Raw genomic sequence first — 18,438 nt, 5'->3', positions numbered from 1 at the left:
ATTTTTATTTGTTTTTGTATTAATCAAGTATTTGCAGAATCTGATAAAAGTGAGATTCTCAAAGTATTCTGGATTATCAGATGAGTGTTGAGAAGTGTATAACATTTGGTTTTATTTTAGAGGATGAAGACGCCACCCCTTTGAGATGTTCTATCTATATGTGACATGGGTTTTTAATGTAAATTTGTAATAAAGAGATATTTTATTATACAGTATGTACAAGACAGGATACGAGGCACCAGGTAAATCATCCAGAAACCACTCTCACCTTCTTGTTCGTCTCAAGGAGCGGAGCTGGAGGTGCTCGCTGAGGCTTGTAACCTGGCAGAAGGTAAGACGGCCGACATCTACACTGACTCTAGGTACACTTTTGGCATCGCCCACAATTATGGGCCCATTGGTAGTAGGAACTTTATTGGATCATCGGGTAAGCCAATTGAGAGAGCGAGAGAAGACAGAACTGACAACAAGGGTATGTGCGGTCAGGTGTCAGTAAATTGGCTTGTCCCTGGATACAATAATGCCACCACTAGGTTTGTAGCAGCCGGCATGATGTGCGCACGGCATGACATAGGTGAAACTGCAAAGGTACCTGTGAAAAGTGCAGCCCGGCCAGATTAACAGTCCCAGCGACTGCAGAACATACAACTACCGGAGGTAGAAGTGTATGACAATGTGCTCGTGTGTGTAGACCTGTTCTCAGGGGGGGCCTGAAGCCCGGCCGATATCTTCCCCATTGCAGACATTGTGTGTAAGTGACGTGGGAACAGTGCTTATCCCAAGTATTGAACTGGTGTTTGTACAATGATAAGATGTCAGCAGTTCTCTAGACATTGTCCCAAGGTTAGTTTGTTTAATAACTGTATTTAAGAAGGGTTGTGGGAATATTAAATACTGAGGTTAAGTTTTATGTAAAGTTCTGGACCAGCCTTAGCATTGGACTATTAGAGTCATGCGTCAGATAAAAGGTACAGAAGTGGAATATTCCCATTAGAAAACATTTTTATTTGTTTATTTTTATTTTTGTTGTGAAAGGGAAATTTTAGAGCAGAGAATTCTGTGCAGTGTATATGTGTATGTATAGATATGTATATAAAGAAGAAGAATCAATTTGTACGTTTTAGTTACTGACCAGTGTGAACGTTTGATGTAAAGATGCTATTTGTTAATGTTCTTCTTCAAATTAATTATTTGATTAAGATCAATTAATGTTTATACAATGAAAAAGCTTGTTCTCCACAGGAAGAGTCCAACTGGGAGCGGAAGGCGTGAGAACCAGATTCTGACAGAATGTGGACGGATAAAGGAAGGTAAACCGGTAACACCCAAGGCACTCTTGATGGCTTTTGCATTGATGGTGTATGACCTCACATATGCCCCAAGACTGCAAGGATCGATTTGGTAAGATCTAATTGCTATGTCCCAGGCTTTACAGCTGTTGCTGCTAAATTCTGTTAGAGCTGTTTGATTTGCCTACAGAACAGTCCTGGCAGACCGGTGCCAACCTTATCATACCCGCCTCCAACGAAGAGAACCGACCTTGAGAGGCCTTCCCAGGTAGAACGAACCAGATTAGAGTAAGGAAAATAGGTTTAAGACACTTGTCAGATAAACATGTGGAATCTGTGTATCTTTCTGTGAGGTGGAGATGTTCCAGGCAATCAGCTGAGATCAAGGTACAAATCCTGCTGAAAGGGTATCACCAAGTGCAAATGAAATGTACCCACTAAGTTACACATCTTCTAGGTGCCCTGTCCATTGTAACAGAGAAGTTTTTCCTTATATAAAGGTGTTTGATGTCATTTAGGGGCCTGACATTATTGTATGTACTTAGAACAAAGTTTATAGTGTATGCGGATGATGTTATCACCAGATTAGTATTTATTTTAACAATTGACAAGAGTTGGGGGTCCCCAGCAAGTGCCAGTAAATATGAACTAAAAGACTTTTAACACGATGAACTCCATCACTGAGATGCGGCAGGCACAGCCTGAGCCAATACAACGTGTTTATCATGAACTGACGGCAGTGTCACAATTCTAAGCGGCCGCCCAGACAAGTAACTTGCCAGAGGAAGAGTACAGATGCAGAGGGTTTTATAGTCACAATACAACTCCACTAATCCGCCTACGTGGGATCTCACCCCAGGCTCACAACATGAGGTGCTATGTACAGCCTGATGACGTAAACTAAAGGAGACGGTGTCGGACAGATGAGAAGGACCAAACCAAGTCCTGATGACGTCAGCAAAGATCAAAGTAAAGACCAAAAACCTGAGTGAATCCGTCAGCAGGATCAAGTGTTTTGATAAGTAAGTGACTAGGAGGGGGTAATAATAACTCCCCCACTGGACACCAACGTAGTCTGACTCCACAATTGTGTGGGTTACCCTGAGGGTGACAGTCAGTGAAGAGCAGAAGACAGGAGAAGAAGAAGACGATGGTGTACAGGACTGGCAATGAACTGATGGGACCCGAAACCTGAGGGTGATAGCATTATGATTATTAGTTGAGGCCCTATTGTTTATAATGTCTGAGGTTTATAATTATAATGTGTGTAAATATGCCACGGTGCTGCAAATTACAATCTGAGGAGTTTTGTGTGGAGGCGTGAGGTGAAGGTCACTGTGCTGCCCATGACCTGTTATATCTGCAGGGGTAAAAGTCCCATTAGGACAGTAAGTGACAGTGCGACAATTATTACTGTTAATAAAAATGTAGACCGGATTAATTACATATATATTACAACCAGCAGCGGTTTGTAGATTATATCAAGACAACCATCTTGTATCCAGAGGAAAATAGGGAAAGTTAGGACCACTCCGACACCTTGGAAGTCCAGGTACAAAGGGGGGTTACTCATCAGGAGTAGCTCGTCTCAAGCTGGTGAAAAAATCCAAAACCCCTACCCGCCTGGTTCGAGTGGTCAGTGGTAGGTTGCTAGGCAAGACTCAGGGATAGAGTAATAATATTTTTAGGGGGGACTGTCAGGGATCATTACTATGTATATTGTCTGAAAAATATTATCCTCACACATATGTATATACATTTCAGTTCTTTGTGTAATATACTGATATATATAACAAGTTCTTTGTTCATGTCGGACACACCTATGGAAGACACCGCCCCCTGGAATGCAAAGAGGAGTGTGCAGAAGAATGTACAGGAAAACGTATAGTTGAGGAGCGAATAGAATTTAAGCAAGTCCCACATCTATAGGGAGGGGCATGTGTCTTCTCTGTGTGTGTTTCTTTGTTCTGAATAAAGTTCAGTTCCTCCTGGCTGACATTGAAGCTATACCTCAGACATTTGTGTGGTGTACTTCTCTCCAGGCATGCCTTCAGCTTTCAATTTACAGAGGTTTACCAGATTCAACTTTTTGGTTACCTATAGGGCTGGGTCTAAAAATATTAAGGCCGATGCACTGTCGCGTAGCTTCATGGCCAGCCCTCCTTCGGAGGAAGATCCTGCTTGTATTCTGCCTCCTGGTATAATCATTTCTTCGATTGATTCTGATTTAGTCTCAGAAATTGCGGCTGATCAAGGTTCAGCTCCCGGGAACCTTCCTGAGGACAAGCTGTTTGTTCCCCTACAATTCCGGCTAAGGGTACTTAGGGAAAACCATGACTCCGCACTATCTGGTCATCCAGGCGTCCTGGGTACCAAACACCTCATTGCCAGAAACTATTGGTGGCCTGGGTTGCCTAAAGACGTTAAGGCCTACGTCGCCGCTTGTGAGGTTTGTGCTAGGTCCAAGACTCCCAGGTCCCGACCAGTGGGCTTACTACGTTCTTTGCCCATTCCCCAGAGACCTTGGACCCATATCTCCATGGATTTTATCACCGATTTGCCTCCATCTCAAGGCAAGTCGGTGGTGTGGGTTGTAGTAGACCGCTTCAGTAAGATGTGCCACTTTGTGCCCCTCAAGAAACTACCCAATGCCAAGACGTTAGCTACCTTGTTTGTCAAACACATCCTGCGTCTCCATGGGGTCCCTGTCAATATTGTTTCGGACAGAGGGGTACAATTTGTTTCATTGTTTTGGAGAGCCTTCTGTAAAAAGTTGGAGATTGATCTGTCCTTCTCCTCTGCCTTCCATCCTGAAACTAATGGCCAAACCGAGAGGACTAATCAATCTCTAGAACAATATTTAAGGTGTTTTATCTCTGACTGTCAATATGATTGGGTCTCATTCATTCCCCTCGCCGAATTTTCCCTCAATAACCGGGTCAGTAACTCGTCAGGGGTCTCCCCCTTTTTCTGTAATTTTGGGTTTAATCCACGGTTCTCCTCCGTTTCACCTGGTAGTTCCAACAATCCCGAGGTAGAGGTCGTTCATCGGGAACTGTGCACAGTCTGGGCCCAGGTTCAGAAGAACCTAGAGGCGTCACAGAGCATACAAAAAACTCAGGTTTATAAAAGACGTTCTGCTAACCCCTTGTTTATGGTCGGGGATCTGGTGTGCTTATCGTCTAGGAACTTGCGCCTTAAGGTTCCGTCCAAGAAATTTGCTCCCCGGTTTATTGGGCCGTATAAGGTCATTGAAGTCCTCAATCCTGTCTCCTTCCGACTGGAGTTGCCCCCATCTTTTCGAATACACGACGTGTTTCATGCCTCCCTCCTTAAACGCTGCTCCCCGTCCTTGGCTCCCTCGAGGAGACCTCCTGTTCCCGTTCTCACCCCTGAGGGGGTGGAATTCGAGGTGGCCAAGATTGTGGACAGCAAGATGGTCCAAGGCTCCCTCCAGTACCTGGTCCATTGGAGAGAATACGGGCCTGAGGAGAGGACTTGGGTACCCGCACGGGATGTTCACGCTGGGGTATTGGTCAGGAAGTTCCACCTTCGTTTCCCCAATAAACCAGGTCCACTTAGAAAGGGTCCGGTGGCCCCTCATAAAGGGGGGGGTACTGTAAAGGATCTGCCAGGCACAGCTTCGGGGTTAACGCCCATAGGTAATCAGTCGGCACCTGAGTCTATGTCTCTGAGACTAACTCCAGCTTCCACCACTCAGGCTGGCAGGCTTAGGAGTGGGAGAGCCTATTGCAGCCTGGCCAGACTCAGCTAGCTCCCGCCCTCTGTCTATTTATACCTGCCTTTCCTGTTCCTCCTTGCTTGTGATTCTTCTCGTGTGGTTTCCTGGCCCAGCTACAGCTCCTGACTATTTGATCCTGCTCCATACTGACCCTGGCTTACTGACTACTCTCCTGCTCTGCGTTTGGTACCTCGTACACTCCTGGTTTTACTCGGCTCGTTCACCTCTCTTGTTGCTCACGGTGTTGCCGTGGGCAACTGCCCCATTTCCCTTAGCTTTGTGTACCCTTGTCTGTTTGTCTCGTGCACTTACTGAGCGTAGGAACCGCCGCCCAGTTGTACCCCGTCGCCTAGGGCGGGTCGTTGCAAGTAGGCAGGGACAGAGTGGCGGGTAGATTAGGGCTCACTTGTCCGTTTCCCTACTCCTATCATTACACTATGGGTATATGAAGATTAATGTTAGTCATACATGACACCATTCTGCAGTCCAATCTCACAGTTGGAATGAGACTACTCTGTGAGAATGATTATTGTTTTTGGCAATTTTAAGAGCTTACAATGAGCAATTGCTCACAAAGTATTTTTAAGGTGTTCGAAGATCTCTGTGTAATTTGTCTGGTCCTTTCTTTTCAAACGATAGGTAAGGATTTTGCATGACATTCAAGAAATTCTAAGACAAGCAGATGTCTAACTGACAGTGACGGTAAGAAAGTTGTCACTGAAGGTGACCTAAAAATTCTGAGTGGTCTCTGAGTTTGATAAAGTAGAACATTTTTCAGATTTGCCCTTGGAAAATTACAAAATCGAACCGCCAACCTGATAGTGACATCATGTTACCATCAGAAAAGTTGAATGTTATTTTCATGTGTGTTGGAGCATAAAAATGGGCTTTATTATCAGGTGACATCATGAAAATAATGCACCGTCTATAAATTAACATATTATTATACATTATCAGAATAGACTGCATTCCATACTTATACCAACATTATTCTGATGTCATTACATAGAGCCCAGTCTATGAATAGTTCGCACACACTATTGCTTCATTATCACAATAGTAAACAGCCTATTAATTTACATACCTACTAATGTGACAATATCACAATATAAAGAAATTACACACAGACACAAAACAGTACAGCCTTTAAATACACACACCAAACTATTGTTAAGTCATCTTAAGAGATCTCAGCCCATAAATGGACACTTGAAGCATTATGATATCATACAGACTTGTGATATCATTACAATGGAGTGTAGCCTAAAAATAAATTCACTATTGTTACAGTACAACAGTAAATCATAGGCCATAAACACACAGAGGATATTATCACAATAGGACATCATCACAATAGAACACAGTCTATACATAAAAAGTTGTAACATTATTACAATAGAAGGTCTATTAATACCAGCTGTAAATTCACTCGGTATTGTGACACCATTAGTAGAGCCTGTAAGAACACTCATAAATGTGACATCATCACAATAAAACACAACCTGTAAACACACATATACATTTGTGACATCATCACAATAGAGCCCAGCTAATAAACACACACTAACTATTGTGACAATATCACTTTAGAGTGCAGCCATTAAACACACACACACACACACACACACACACACACACACACACACACACACACACACACACACACACACACACACACTATTATAACATTAAAAGGAGTGAAAACTATTACTACAAATGAACTCACTATTAAGAAATTATCACAATAGAGCATCAACTATAAATACAAACTAATGTTATATCATAACGGAGTGCAGTCAATACTGACTCACTAGTCAAAAACACACTATTGAAACATTATCACATTAGCATGCAGTTCATACATACACACATATTATTGTGACGTAATCCCAATAGAGCACAGCAGAGTAATAAAGTAACCTTAAAAAATTTGCAGCGCCCTGAAAAAATTCCTATTCCGTGCCTGGGTCCTTCTTTCCTACAGGTTATAATTCTTGGAGCATGGATGCATCCAGATGAGTGCATCCAGGAATTACAATACTAAAAACAACCTATAAAAACACACACACACCAGTGGCATACAAAATCTACTGCCAGTCCTATTATCAGAGAAAAGCATAAAAACCCTGTTTAACCCTTTCCCGTCATTTTTTCCTCCCCACCTTCCAAAAGCCATAACTTCATATTTTTCCATTGATAAAGCAATATGAAGGCTTATTTTTTGCGAAATGAGTTGTAGTTTTTCACTGCAGCATTTATTTTACCATATAATGTATTGGGAAACTGGAAAAAAATTATTTGTGGGGTGGAATAGGAAAAAAACTGTGATTCCTCAATCTTTTTAGGGGTTTTGTTTTTGTGGCTTTCACCGTACAGTAAAAATGGCATGTTAACTTTATTCTACCAGTTAATACGAATATGGTGATACCAAATTTATATCGTTTTTTTTTAGGTTTTACTACTTTTACAAGGAAGAAACGAATTGTTAAAAAATACAATTTATGTTGTGTTTTATTGCCATATTCTAAGGCCATGTTCAGACGTGGCGGAATTTTTCTGCTGCAAATGTTGGTTCAGATTCGGGGCAACTACGCAACGAATCTGCACCAACATTTGCATATTTGACAGGTAATTCAGACGTTGCAGATATCACAGCGGACTTGCCACAGATTTCAGTTTTTGCATTGCAAAGGCTGAAATCCGCAGTGAAATTCCGCTTCTTCTCCGCAATGTAATGAGCATGCTGCGGAAGGAAAATTCTGCACCGCAGCCTAATTTCCGCACAGTTATTTTCTGCAATGTCTGAACTAACTTTCCTAAAAATGTATAGAAACAAATGTAAAAAACGTCTGCTGCAGAATTCCATTGTGGACTGTCTGCAGCGGAATTCAGCAGCAATTCCGGTCTGATTGTGCCCCAAGAGCCATAACTTTTTTATTTTTCAGTCGATTGAGCGGTATGAGCGCTTATTTTTTTGCAGGTTGAGCTGTAGTTTCTATTAATACCATTTTGACTTTTAGATCACTTTTTAATTCAGTTTTGGGCTATGAAATGACTAAAAAACTGATTCTGGTGTTTCAATTTTAAATTTTTTCAACATTCACCTTGCGGGTTAAATAATGTTATAAAGTAATAGTTTGGACTTTTACGGATGCGGCGATACAAATTTAGTTAATTTTTTTAATTTTTTACAATACTTCAGAGGAAATATGTTGAAAAGGTTTTTTTTTTAACTTTTAATATATATATATATATATATATATATATATATATATTTTCTTTTTTACACTACTAAAAACATTATTCAACTTTTTTTTACGTAGTTTATTAGTCCCCCGAGGGGACTTGAACCGGCCATTATTAACCCCTTCGCGCACCCAGACATGCTATTACGTCCGGGTGCAGGGGCATGATGTTCGGAGCGCACTCACGTGCTGAGCGCACTCTTTATGCTGCAGGTGTCCGCTGTCACCCGGCCGCAGTAGGAACAATATACCCCTAATGGGCCTATTCACACGACCGATTTTTTGACTGGCCGGGAAAACCGTCCGTCAAAAAATGGGACATGCCCTATTTTCGTCCGTTCTCCCGGCCGCACGGCTCCCATAGAAGTCTATGGGGCCGGGTAATACATGGCCATCACTGGAATGTGTCCTGAGTGACGGCCGTGTCTAGCATCGGTCGCTCTCTCCTCACAGTGCGGAGTGCATGTGAGGAGGAGGAGTTTATGCCATTCGAAATAATCGCTGTATGCTGGAGGTACTGTGTGGTCCGGGTGTATAGCAGGTGGAAGGGGGCGCTGCACTGGCTCCCTTCCCCTGCTTGTTTTAAAAGCGCCCTGGCCCAGCGACACCACCCATGGCCGATAGCGCCGGTAGCAGCTGCTGTGGCTTCTACTGCTGTAGCGACGCCACTATAGCAGAGCAGGGAGGTATCTCTCTGCTCTGCTATGTGCTAGCCCCACTTTAGCTCCCTGAAGGAGCGGAATCCCTGTGTGTTCAGGGATTCCGCTCCTGGACAGAGCGCTTGATGTCTCTTTCCATATATGGACAGTGACATCAGGGGAAACTCCTGAAGCGGAATACCCGAACAATCTGTGACCAGGGATTCCACACCAGGGGAAGCCAGTAACGTTCAGTGTCCATAAATGGACACAGACGACAGGGGCTTTTCCTGAAGTGGAATCACCGGCCATATGGGGATTCCACTTCAGGAGTTGCCCCTGATGTCACTGTCCAGATATGCCCGGCCCGGAACGGAACAGAATCGGAACGGATGCAACACGGATGCAAACCGGCCAGGAAAAACGGCCGATTTTATCGGCCGACACTCGGACCCTGTCGGGACCCTGTCGTGTGATTAAGGTCTATAATTCACTGTAGTATTGATATGTGATGTCGTTCATAAATATTCATTAATTAGTAAATTCACCGCCTGAAAGAACGATTAAAATAATTTTATTATTAAATGGTTAAAAAATGGCTCAACCAGCCACTAATTCCAGAAACAGGCATAAGCAAGTGCTAGGCAAATAAAGTGTGTGACAAAAAGTTTTTAGCAGTGAAAAAAATAAAATAAAATATTAAAAATTCAAAAAAATAGTAATGTAAAAAATAAAAAAAGTAAAGAAAATTGGTACTGCTGCGACCGTAAAAGTCTGAACTATTACAATATAGTGTTATTTAACGTGCACGGTGAATGCCGTAAAAAATAAAAATGTAAACCGCCAAAATCGTTATTTTTGGTCAATTTAGCTCTCCAAAAATTTTTTATAAAAAGTGATCAAAAAGTTCTACGTACCAAAAAATTGTACAGATAAAAAATAAAGCTCGTCCTGCCCATTAACCACTCAATCGGTAAAAAAAATATAAAAGTTATGGCTCTAGGAATGTGGCGAAACACAACATTTTTTTTTTAACAAAAAGTATTTTAGCAATAAAAGTAGTAAAATATAAAAAAAAACCTATATAAATTTGTTATCACCGTAATCATATTGAGCCACAGAATAAAGATAAGTTGTTGTTTTTACCGCACGGTGAAAGCCATAAAAACAAAATCCAAAGAAACTACAACTCCTCCCACAAAAAAAATAAGCCCTCACTCCACTCTATTGACGGAAAAATAAGTTGTCGCTCTTGGAATGCAGGGATTAAAAAAACGAAAACAAAAAATAAAAAACCGCTCAGTCCCGAAGGGGTTAATATTACTTATTTTTGAGCAGTGGGGGATTAAGTAGACCATAGGCCCCGGGCTGTTCCCCAAACTCTCCTCCCCCTTTCCCACCACTGCCCTGCCACACTGTGTCTATAGTCAACACCACCTTCTGTGATAGCATTAATGTAACGTCCGCGGCCGTAGACCGCAGACTCCCCTAATCCTGCTGACACCTTCCCGGAGATGCCAGCACATGCGGCCGTCTTGGCCTGCAATGACCACTAGGATGCGTGCGCGAGCTCTGTCCCGGCCTTAAAGGGCCAGCGCACACACATGTTTAGAATTGTCTAATCACCCTGGACTTTAAGAAGGGCCCTGCCCCTTCACTCATTGCCTGAGCGTTGTGTTTTCCCGTGTCAGTCTAGCAATTGGTCCCTTAGTATTTTCCTGTTCTCAGTGTTCCCGTTCCTGCTACCTGTATCCTGTATCCCGTGCTACCTTGTTCCTGTGCCTTAATTGAGTTTGAGTGGCAGATCCACTTTAGCCTACATGCCAGAGCATTTTCTACTGACAGCGAAAGGATCACTTTCATTGTCTCTCTCCTCACTGGCAAGGCCCTAGCATGGGCGAATCCCATCTGGGAACGTCAGGGACCAGAGACCCAGGACTTCCAGTGTTTCCTACAGATTTTTTCGCATGGTGTTTGAGGAACCTGGACCAGCCTCCTCAGCAGCTGCATCTCTGCTGACCCTTCGCCAGGGGGACACCTCCGTAGGCGAGTACGCCATTCAATTCCGCACCCTAGCGGCAGAGCTGTCCTGGAACAATGAGGCCTTGGGGGCTACATTCTGGCAGGGACTGTCTCCTAATATTAAAGACGAGCTCACCGTTCGTAATCTGTCACCTACCCTGGATGACCTCATACTTTTAGCCACCCGGATTGACATGAGGATCCGGGAGCGATCCCAAGAGGCTCGTCGGGTGGCAAGATTCCCACCTGAGGAGTCTATGCATTTCGAAAAATTGGATTGCACTCCTAGGAGGAGTTTAGGTTCTGTGAGGGTTCGGGTTCGGCAAACCCACTATAGTCATCCAAAAAATAACCCAAGCACTCAACTGTATGAATGAATGAAGTTCATTTATTTTTTCTGTTGTATAATTTTCAGTTTGATCTTCACTGAAATAAATCTTCACAAGATTTCAGTAATTGCTTACAAGCGATTGTATTTTGACATTTCGGCCAAACATGGCCTTTTTCATAATCACTTAAACGAATGTACAAAAAAGAAAAATACAGAATATAAGTATTGTTGCATACAAATATACATAAAAGAGAACAAATTTGATACAGGAAGATAAAAAATCGAAAAATGTATAAAGAACATAAAGACATTGGTCTAGGTACCTGTTCAATCACTTGGAATCTCAACTGTGATATATGGTGGTTCATTTTAGTGAAGTGATCAGGTAAAGGTAGCCAAGTTTTATGACAGTTGAGATTCCAAGTGATTGAACAGGTACCTAGACCAAGAAGAGGTGGCAACCACATTCATTTATTGAAAGAGAGAGAATCGTTTTGGATTCATACCCTTGAAACACTAGCACCGAGAGGCTTGAATAGGGAATATGACCTGTTGTGTTAATTATCTATGTTAATTATCTAATTTTCGTTCACTTTTTAATCATTTCTTATGTCTACCTTTTTCCAGGCTTGCAAAGAAAAATATGAATAACTGTGCGACCAGATACAGGTACCATAAAACCGGTCTTCATTTTCATTCTTCATCACGTTTTATTTATTATTTATTTATTTATTCTTTTTTTCTCTTTTTCTTTTTATCCCATTTCGTTCTCCTAGTCCTTCATTTTCTGTCCTCTTCTTTGATATATCATTGACTCTCAAACATAGTTCAGTTATAAGTCCAGGGGACGCATTACACTGTATCAGACAGCACGAGCAGACATACATGCAGAGCGTCTGGTAGACGCCTCGATACACAGTTCCACAGCTTCATTCAGATAACGTTTGTTTTCATTCACCATTCTTTAATAACATACTTGCTCCTCCTTTTTTATTCTTATATTATACTTACTCCTCATTTGTTCTGTTCTATCCACACCACCGGTATCTTATGGTATGGTCCTGAGGCGTATTTTTTTAATACCCCTCCATCTACTAACCTTATGAGTTGTTTGTCAATCGTTAGTCTTTGCATTTCTGTGACTCATGTCACTAATTAGTAACACTGTTAAACACATAGCTTAATATGCTTCTGTCTCTAGCCATTATCTCTGTTAGTTTATTTTCTATTCAACTGATTCATGGTCTCTGTCACCTGAGATATCTTGCATGTCATTCATTTTTCTCATCAGTTTTCCCTTCATTATAGGTTCATGCATAATGTCTTTACAGTGAAGGAAATAAGTATTTGATGCCTTGCTGATTTTGTACGTTTGCCCACTGTCAAATACATGAACAGTCTAGAATTTTTAGGCTAGGTTAATTTTACCAGTGAGAGATAGATTATATAAAAAAATAAAAATGAAAATCACATTGTCAAAATGATATATATTTATTTGCATTGTGCACAGAGAAATAAGTATTTGATCCCTTTGGCAAACAAGACTTAATACTTGGTGGCAAAACCCTTGTTGGCAAGCACAGCAGTCAGACGTTTTTTGTAGTTGATGATGAGGTTTGCACACATGTTAGATGGAATTTTGGCCCACTCCTTTTTGCAGATCATCTGTAAATCATTACGATTTCGAGGCTGTCGCTTGGCAACTCGGATCTTCAGCTCCCTCCATAAGTATTCGATGGGATTAAGGTCTGGAGACTGGCTAGGCCACTCCATGACCTTAATGTGCTTCTTTTTGAGCCACTCCTTTGTTGCCTTGGCTGTATGTTTCGGGTCATTGTCGTGCTGGAAGACACAGCCACGAGCCATTTTTAATGTCCTGGTGGAGGGAAGGAGGTTGTCACTCAGGATTTGACGGTACATGGCTCCATCCATTCTCCCATTGATGCGGTGAAGTAGTCCTGTGCCCTTAGCAGAGAAACACCCCCAAAACATAATGTTTCCACTTCCATGCTCCTGACAGTGGGGACGATGTTCTTTGGGTCATAGGCAGCATTTCTCTTCCTCCAAACACGGCGAGTTGAGTTAATGCCAAAGAGCTCAATTTCAGTCTCAGCTGACCACAGCACCTTCTCCCAATCACTCTCAGAATCATCCAGATGTTCATTTGCAAACTTTAGACGGGCCTGTACATCATGTGCCTTCTTGAGCAGGGGGACCTTGCGGGCACTGCAGGATTTTAATCCATTATGGCGTAATGTGTTACTAATGGTTTTCTTGGTGACTGTGGTCCCAGCTGCCTTGAGATCATTAACAAGTTCCCCCCGTGTAGTTTTCGGCTGAGCTCTCACCTTCCTCAGGATCAAGGATACCCCACGAGGTGAGATTTTGCATGGAGCCCCAGATCGATGTCGATTGACAGTCATTTTGTATGTCTTCCATTTTCTTACTATTGCACCAACAGTTGTCTCCTTCTCACCCAGCGTCTTACTTATGGTTTTGTAGCCCATTCCAGCCTTGTGCAGGTCTATGATCTTGTCCCTGACATCCTTAGAAAGCTCTTTGGTCTTGCCCATGTTGTAGAGGTTAGAGTCAGACTGATTAATTGAGTCTGTGGACAGGAGTCTTTTATACAGGTGACCATTTAAGACAGCTGTCTTTAATGCAGGCACCAAGTTGATTTGGAGCGTGTAACTGGTCTGGAGGAGGCTGAACTCTTAATGGTTGGTGGGGGATCAAATACTTATTTCTCTGTGCACAATGCAAATAAATATATATAATTTTGACTATGTGATTTTCTGTTTTTTTTAATATAATCTATCTCTCACTGGTAAAATTAACCTAGCCTAAAAATTCTAGACTGTTCATGTCTTTGACAGTGGGCAAAGTTACAAAATCAGCAAGGGATCAAATACTTATTTCCTTCACTGTATGTTCTTTATACATTTTTCCATTTTTTTTTTTTTTTTTTTTATCTTCCTGTATCAAATTTGTTCTCTTTTGTATATTTGTATGCAACAATACTTATATTCTGTATTTTTCTTTTTTGTGCATTAGTTTAAGCGATTATGAAAAAGCCATGTTTGGCCGAAACGTCAAAATATTTACAATCGCTTGTAAGCAATTACTGAAATGTTGTGAAGATTTATTTCAGTGAAGATCAAACTGAAAATTATACAACACAAAAAATAAATGAACTTCATTCATTCATACAGTTGAGTGCTTGGGTTATTTTTTGGATGAGGAATCTATGCAGGTGGACCTGTTTAAACTGTCTGTCCAGGAGAAACACCGCAGACGCACTTCAGGACTTTGTCTGTATTGCGGCCTCGGAGGCCATATTGTGCATTGGTGTCCGCAGAAGCAAGCAAAACTCTCGTGCAATGGGATTGATTGGAGGGACAACCCTAGGTGGAACGGCACTAGGCAGAAAGTTCTCCTCGAGACTGTCCATTCCTGTGACCATAGTGTCTGGTGAAAAGACACACCAGGTCTCTCCATATCTGGACTCAGGGTCCGCAGTAAACTTCATCCGGAAAGACCTAGTGGATCTTCTTCAGTTGCCCACAGTCCCCCTGGGGACATCTTTGGCTGTTGCCTCTGTGAATGGACTGCCTCTGCCCGACCCAATCGTAGCTGAGACCAAACCGCTGACACTCCAAGTTGGAGCCCTTCATTCTGAGCTAATCTCATTTCTCGTTCTGCCCAAAGCCGTCAACCATGTGCTGCTGGGTCTGCCTTGGCTTTCACTACATGCCCCAGTTCTGGACCTGAATTCTGGAGAGGTACTCCAATGGGGTCTCAATTGTCGCAATCGCTGTCTGTTGCAGATCCATCCGGTCCAGTCTCCTTTGCCTCAGTCATTGGCAGGATTGTCTCCTCAGTACTCTCAATTTGCGGATATGTTCAGCAAGAAGGAGGCTGAGACACTCCCTCCACACGGGGCTTATGACTGCCCCATTGAACTGGTTCCAGATGCGTCCCCTTCCTGTGGCTGGATATATCCTCTTTTCTTGCCAGAGACTCAGTCCATGTCGAACTACATCAAGGAGAATCTGGAGAGGGGTATCATACAGAAGTCTTCCTCCCCGGCCGGGGCCGGGTTCTTCTTTGTCAAGAAAAAAGACGATCTCTTCAGCCTTGCATTGACTACCGTGGTCCCGATCAAGTCACGGTCAAAAACAAATATCCATTACCCCTAATCTCCAAACTATTTGACCACATATGACGACCCAAGATCTTCTCTAAACTGGACTTGAGTGGGGCTTACAACTTGATTCGAATCCGTTAAGGTGATGAGTGGAAGACGGCATTTAACACTCGAGACGTGCACTACAAATACCTGGTGATGCCCTTCCGTCTGTGTAACGCTCCCGTGGTCTTCCAGGAATTTGTTAATGACATCTTCCGAGACCTCCTCTATGTCTGTGTTGTGGTCTATCTCGATGGCATTTTAATTTTTTCTCCAGATCTGACGACTCATCAGAGACATGTCCGTCAAGTTCTGCTGCGACTACGAGAGAATCGTCTGTATACCAAGCTGTTGAAGTGCGTGTTTGAGAAAAATCCTCTCCCCTTCCTGGGCTACATCATTTCGGGTCAAGGCCTCAAGATGGACCCTGAGAATGTAAAGGCTGTCCTGGAATTGCCACGTCCTCAAGGCTTGAGGTCCATAAAACACTTTTTGGGATTCGCCAACTTATGCCGGCAGTTTATCCCACACTTCTCTTCACTGACGGCTCCCATCTCTACCCTCACCAAGAAAGGTATGACTGCCAAGGTGTGGCTCCAGAGGCAGAATCGGCATTTAATAGCCTTAAGAATGCCTTCACGTCTGCCTCAACCCTCCATCATCCTGATGTATCTCTACAGTTTTCCTTGGAGGTGGATGCCTCCTCTATTGGTGCAGGCGCACTTCTGTTCCAGAGAGGCTCCAAAGGGAAGGCAATGATATGTGGCTATTATTCTAGACTTTTTTCTTCCATAGAGCGCAATTACTCGATTGGGGAACGGGAGTTATTGACCATCAAATTGGCTCTAGAGGAGTGGAGACATCTACTAGAGGGTGCAGATCACCCCATCCTGATATATACTGAACACAAGAACCTCACGTATCTCCAGTCGGCCCAACGTCAAGCCAGGTGGTCGCTGTTCTTTGCTCAGTTCCAGTTTGTGCTCCACTACCGCCCTGCTGACAAAAAGGTGAGGGCCGATGCCTTGTCCAGGTCGTTTGAGACAGAGGACACCATGGAGTCTCTGCAAAATATCATTGATTCGCCCTGCATCATCTCTGTTAATCCCCTGCAAATTAAAGACATTCCTCCTGGAAGAACTTTTGTACGCCTTGCAGACAGAAGGAGAATACTTCGCTGGGAACACAGCTCCAAACTTGCGGGTCACGTGGATGTCCGTAAAAGCCGAGATCTGATTGCCCATCAGTTCTGGTGGCCCACACTGCCCAAAGACATTGTGGACCTTGTCTCATCCTGCACGGTGTGCGCGGCTAACAACGTTGCTCCCTCCAAGCCTGCTGGTCTGCTCCAGCCGCTGCCTGTGCCCAATGTCCCCTGGCAGCATATAGCAATGGATTTTGGAATAGCTCATTTCATTCCACTGACCAGCCCACCTTCTGCTTCTAGCCAACCTCTTCATCCAACACATTTTCCGCCTGCACGTCTTACCTCTGCATATCATGTCTGATCAGGGGGTTCAGTTCACCTCAAATTTCTGGAGAGCTCTCTGTAAACTCCTTGATGTGAAGTTGGACTTTTCCTCAGCCTACCACCCTCAGTCAATTGGTCAAGTCGAGAGGATCAATCATATCTTGGAGAACTACCTACGACACTTCTTCTCCAGGCAGAATGATGACTGGGTGCAGCTTCTTCCTTGGGCCGAGTTCTCTTATAACAACCACACATGCGTGTCCACTGCTGCCACACCGTTCCTCTCCCGGTGTCAGTTACGTCCCAGCTGCCCACAGCGGACTCTGCATTCAGGGACTTCCTGCAGATCTGGCAGCAAACCCGATCCCCTATTCTGCTTGTGGTCGAGCGCATGAAGCAAAAGGCGGACACAAGGAGAAGAGAGCCGCCTCAGTTTCTTCCAGGTACCAAGGTCTGGCTGTCCTCTAGGAATATCCGGCTGAAGGTGCCGTCACACAAGTTTTCTCCCAGGTTCCTCGGACCCTTCAAGATCCTGAAACAGATCAACCCTGTCTCCTACAAGCTTCGGCTGCCTCCTACCCTCAAGATCCCTAACTCCTTTCATGTTTCCCTCCTGAAGCCTGTGGTCCTGAACTGCTACTCCAAGACTCCTTGGTCCTGCAGTTACCTCCGGCGGTTCATCTGATACTTTTGAAGTTAAGGAGATCCTGGACACCAAAAAAGTAGGAGAAGGAACCTTCTATCTAGTGGATTGGAAGGGATTTGGTCCAGAGGAGAGGTCCTGGGAGCCAGAGGAGAACCTCAATGATCGTACCCTCATTAAGACGTTCCTCTCTCGCTCTGGTCCCAAGAAGAGGGGGCATACGAGGGGGGATACTGTAACATCTGCGGCCGTAAACCCCAGACCCCTCTCATCCTGCTGACGCCCTCCTTCCCGGAGATGCCAGCACATGTGGCCGTCCTGGCCTGCAGTTACCACTAGGGTGCGCGCGCGAGCTCAGTCCCGGTCTTTAAGGGCCAGCGTGCACACATGTTTAGAATTGTCTAATCACCCCAGACTTTAAGAAGTGCCCTGCCCCTTCACTCATTGCCTGAACGTTGTTGTGTTTTCCCATGTCAGTCTAGTTAGTGTTTTCCTGTTCCCAGTGTTCCCGTTCCTGCTACCTGTATCCTGTATCCCGTGCTTCCTTGTTCTTGTGCCTTAATAGAGTTGAAGTCGTGTTGTGTTACACCACGCCTGGTGTCTGCTTCCAATGTCCCATCTGAGCCTAGCCATCGCTGCTGTCTGTACTACCATAGGTACCCTTGCTCGGATTATAGACTTTACTTGGTACACTGCTTGGCCAGCTGCTATCCTGCTACAGCGGTACCGTCCAGTGAGTTCACATACCCACAGACTGTGACAATTAATAACTAAGTGTTACCATTTCCCTTGTCAAAGGGCTTTGTTCCTACACACTGACTGTGCCTAATTATCCCTGATAGTATCACAATGTGTAGGGACACATCCT

General features: G+C 43.7%; 1 long non-coding RNA gene across 1 annotated transcript in view; it reads left to right on the top strand.

The window, feature by feature from the left end:
• Nucleotides 1–14,453, top strand: part of LOC142750963 (uncharacterized) — a 65,465-nt gene extending 51,012 nt beyond the window's left edge. The window contains exons 3-5 of the long non-coding RNA XR_012882655.1: nucleotides 5,671–5,733; nucleotides 11,895–11,936; nucleotides 14,322–14,453. This is a non-coding gene — a long non-coding RNA (uncharacterized LOC142750963). The remainder of the gene's footprint in view (nucleotides 1–5,670; nucleotides 5,734–11,894; nucleotides 11,937–14,321) is intronic.
• The last annotated feature ends 3,985 nt before the right edge of the window (nucleotides 14,454–18,438 follow it).

This window comes from Rhinoderma darwinii, chromosome 3 (genome assembly GCF_050947455.1).
Source record: "Rhinoderma darwinii isolate aRhiDar2 chromosome 3, aRhiDar2.hap1, whole genome shotgun sequence".
NCBI classification, from domain to species: Eukaryota; Metazoa; Chordata; class Amphibia; order Anura; family Rhinodermatidae; genus Rhinoderma; species Rhinoderma darwinii.
The sequence above is the reverse complement of the archived record's forward strand: the minus strand, read 5'-3'. Positions and strand labels throughout refer to the sequence as shown.